This window comes from Asparagus officinalis, chromosome 3, assembly GCF_001876935.1.
Source record: "Asparagus officinalis chromosome 3, Aspof.V1, whole genome shotgun sequence".
Taxonomy (NCBI): Eukaryota; Viridiplantae; Streptophyta; class Magnoliopsida; order Asparagales; family Asparagaceae; genus Asparagus; species Asparagus officinalis.
The window spans coordinates 100,656,338-100,661,191 of NC_033796.1; positions in this window are offsets into that span (position 1 = coordinate 100,656,338).

The following is a 4,854-nucleotide window of genomic DNA, read 5'->3' on the forward strand; positions in this document are numbered from 1 at the left end:
TTAAAAGGTTTTTTTTTATTATTTCATCATTTCATTGAACAATGCTAAGCGTTAGTTAAAAATTGAGAACTTTTCGGTTGTTTTTTTAAAGTTCGGGAGTTAAGTGGGGATTAAGTGACAATTTTAAAGTAAGGGGATTATCTTATATCTGTTAAACTTAAGGGAGGTTTCATGAAATTTATCCTAAAAATATTAAATGAGATAATATATATATTTGCTGTTAAAAAGGATGCAGGTAGATGTTAGTCTAAGTGTGTAGACCCAAAGCTGCAATCGAAAAGACGAAGAAAACAGTCAGAAGACTGTGCGGTCGACCGCGTGCACTACAGGAGACTGAGAAGAAGTTTTCGCTCTGGTCGGTCGACCGACGTGGCCGCTGCGGTCGACCGCAAAAGTGCACAGGACCCTGTAAACAGATTTTTTTCTGGCCGGTCGACCGGCCTTGGCACGCTTGGAAGAGTTGGATCTGAAGCAAGGGAGAGGAGTTCTTTATTGTGATAGCCAGAGCGCTATACATCTTGCCAAGAATCCAGTATATCATGCCAGAACGAAGCACATCGACGTTAAATACCATTTTATACGCTCGCTGATCGAGGACGGAAAGTTGCACTTAATGAAGATTTTGGGGAGTCAAAATCCGGCGGACATGTTGACGAAGGCAGTCACCATTGAGAAACTGGAGTTGTGCGCAACTTCAGTTGGCCTTCACGAGTAGAAGACGAAGGCGGAGCCACACTACGAGGATCGGCGCGATCGTCGGGATGTTGATTGAAGAAAGAATTTTTCGGGGGAAAAGATACATGCGAAGAAGGGGAGAGTTCGGGTGAGCTCATTGATGGCGCTTTGGTCTCCAAGTGGGAGATTGTTAGTCTAAGTGTGTAGACCCAAAGCTGCAATCGAAAAGACGAAGAAAACAGTCAGAAGACTGTGCGGTCGACCGCGTGCACTACAGGAGACTGAGAAGAAGTTTTCGCTCTGGTCGGTCGACCGACGTGGCCGCTGCGGTCGACCGCAAAAGTGCACAGGACCCTGTAAACAGATTTTTTTCTGGCCGGTCGACCGGCCTTGGCACGACGGTCGACCGCGAATCGCCCAGACAGTTTCCTGATTTGTTTAGGAATCTGTTTCAACCAGGATTCTATATATACCCCAAACGATTTTAGGGTTTAGTGGACATCAAAAATAGGAATCTGTTTCAACCAGGATTCTATATATACCCCAAACGATTTTAGGGTTTAGTGGACATCAAAAAGGAGTTTTTTGGCTGCTAAGAGAGAGAGAATCTCATAGAGATTTACCCCTTGTTTGAGAGCTTGTATTTTCTTCTTCAATTAATAGAAAGATTGTGTGGTGTGGCTCCCGAGGACGTAGGCACGTTGCCGAACCTCGTTAAATCTGTGTGTTCGTCTCTTTTACTGTTTTTACAAGGTTAGATCTTTATTTGTGGTTTATTCCTACTTTCCTACTTTCAACACAAGGTCCGGAAGGGCAAGGGTTCGATTGATTGTTTCGAATCCCCAACAGTAGAATTAATGCTTAATTATGTTAGACCCTAGAGGGGGGGTGATTAGGGTCTTATGCTAATCTAATCCGATTAAATGCCAATTAAAATTAATTAACAAGTTATCCTAGCAAGTATGAAATACCACAAGAATTATGAGCTAGGATAAGCAATGTAAACAATGAGATATATCCTATATGATGAATTATATATATATATGCAAGGATATATAAACTAACACAAGGGGTAAACAATGTGAACTAGATAGTGGATCATATAAATAATGAGACAATGGCGAAATGAGCAATGAGCAACAAGCAATATGATCCCGGAGTTCGGACCTTCCGTCCTACGTCTCCGCTCCCCACTCCCGGGGAGAAATCCACTATCACAACCGGGTTTTCTACGCTCACCCGAATAACGTTTACACCTCACAGTGTCGGTTTTCAACGCTCACCGATCAATGTTCACACCTCACACTCGGTTTTCTAGTTCACCGAAAACTTCACAACACACTCGGTTTTCTAGCTCACCGAAAACCACGGAAAACTTCACAACACACTCGGTTGTCTAGCTCACCGAAAACCTTACAACACTCACAAAGTAAATACAACAAATTTGTTCTCTACAATAGATGAGAACACAATGTAGCTCACTCTCAATTTGTTACAACTCCCCACAACCCAAATTACACTATGAATGTAAATACGATAAGCTCAATGGTTGTGTGTGAACAAAGAGATATAAATCAAAACTAAACTCAATGTAGTTCTAGCTTAATAACAATGATAATCAAATATATAAAAAAGCTAGAAATAGAGTTTAGAAAACTTCTCAATATATCAAGAGTGGAGGGAGAAGAGTTGGATGCCCAAACACCAATAGATGATCTCCTCAAGCTCTTGTAGAATTGAATCACAAAAACAAACTCTCAATTTGCTTAAAAGCTTTTTAAACACACTTAAATCAAACTAAAACCCTTGTAAAATCTTTTAAATACCATTCTTCTTTGACAACAATTGAAAGATGACAGCAATTGGCGGTATTTATTACCCTCTCAACTTTCAGCCAAAAACCTGCAGCCAAAAGACAAAAACCGCCCAATGCGTAACGGTCTAACAAAACTAGTGGCCGTTGGAAAGCAGAAAAAATCAACTCGTTCGCGTCGACCGGAAAATTCGTCGGTCGACCGAAAATTGTCGGTCGACCGGACCGGTCGACCGACAGACTCTCTGTCGCCCAATGCTGAAAAACCAACTGATCGGTCGACCGGGTCGGTCGACCGAAATCTGACACAGCTGAAAAACCTGATTTGCTGATTTTAAAAAGCTGTTTAAAAATATCAAACAAATTCCAAAAAATGTAAAACTTTGGGGAATGATTGTAGACATGATAATAAACATGCTACAATGACTGGTTTCGAAAAAGGACTTCCCAAATGAAAAATATCATCATTTTACAAAATAGTCCAAAACATGAAAACCTGAAAATTGATATTTTGATATTTTGACTTAAACAACATTTTGAAACCTTATGAAATGATTGTATAGACTTGATAAAAGATATAACATGTTGTTATGAAGTCTATAATCTAGAAATACAATATTTTCATAAATTTGCATATTCTATGCAATATATTCAAAACACTAAATATGATTTCATTAAATATAAGCTTGTTAAAGGTGAAATCATATATAGGCATATAAACATGAAACAAAATAGTATTTTCCAATTCTATTCATTTGTTTCATAGTAAAACTTGAAAACTATCAAACCAAAACATATATGTATATATATAACTATATATATACAAAATCCAAAACGTGTATGTGTGTATATGATTGAGCTTAAAGTACTAACACACATAATATAAATTCCTAAACTAAATTACCCAAGCAATATTGATCTTCAACGAAGCTCTATCTTGGTAATCTTGCGGATGAAGCTTGAACTTGGATCTTAAACTTTGAATAGCAAGGCTTCACCGTCATTCCGCCAACCTCCATTGGATATCATCGTTATGGCGCAATCCATCCATCCTCCAACTACGTTGTTTGTCTATAAAACATAGGAATGCACAAACACTAGACAAACAACATTAGTAATAAATTATTTGTTAATCATCATCAAAACAAGAAGGCCAACAAATTAGTTATTCACACAAGTCTTCATCATGAATATTTTAATGTTTGCAACGTATTTGTTCAAGAATACAATAAGATCTCTTTCTTTATCTATAGCGTGCTTGTTTCTTCTTTAGAGAGAAAAACATGAGGCTCACCTGCTCAAATCGTTTCACGTTTTAATTATGCGTATAGATTAGGCCAACGGCCAACTCCTCTTTAATTTATTTTATTTCTTTATCATTTCGATATGGCTTACAAGCATGAAGCTCTCACACAATAGGAAGTTGTGCATGAATTCCAACTAAATAGTCATTAAATTTACAGTAAATTATTTGCATTTTAATTGGTTGTTTCTAAAGAATAACGTATGCCAATAAAAAAATCATTTTGAATCCTAATTTTCCGAAACTTTAAAAAAAGATAGAGGAAATTTCTTCAGCTAATTTTATCGTAATGGTATACTGAGGACTAGAGTAGGCCTAATAGAACCCGGCTGAGAACTTTTAAGGAGAATATGATTGTGCTCAAGTTAGTGGTCAATAGATATGGATTGATTAGCAGAATTCATGTACCCTGATCTTAAAATTTTAAGATAGTGACTTTATTATTATTATTGCGCACATACTAAATACTAGGTTGAACGCAAAGGCAATATCGGGTTTGAATGATTGGGCAGGTTATGGAAATGGAGCAGCAGCATACAAGGTTAAAGCAAAGTTGGAAGATAAGCCGATTCAAAGGAGCGCATAATTAACTACAAGTGATGGAATTGTAAATGTCTCTTTTAGTTTTAACAGTATATAAAATACTTTTGTAATCTTAGTTTTTGTTTTATATTGGGCTATAGAAAGGTTAGTTTCTTATTACTATATATATAGCTGGCTTTGGTTCTCTCTTATAACCATGTCAACGGTGAATGACGGCAATGCCCTCTCTTCACCTTCATGGATGTTTGATAGAAGAAAGTCATATCATGTCAACGGTGAATGACGGCAATGCCCTCTCTTCACCTTCATGGATGTTTGATAGAAGAAAGTCATATATCACTAGTATTGAGAAACTATAATGCCCTCTCTTCACCTTCATGGATGTTTGATAGAAGAAAGTCATATATCACTAGTATTGAGAAACTATACTTTCTATCTTACAATACTTGGATACAGTTCGTATCTTTTTTTTATCTATCTTTTTGATTAATACAAATGACAGGGTGTATCCCTTGTTTTC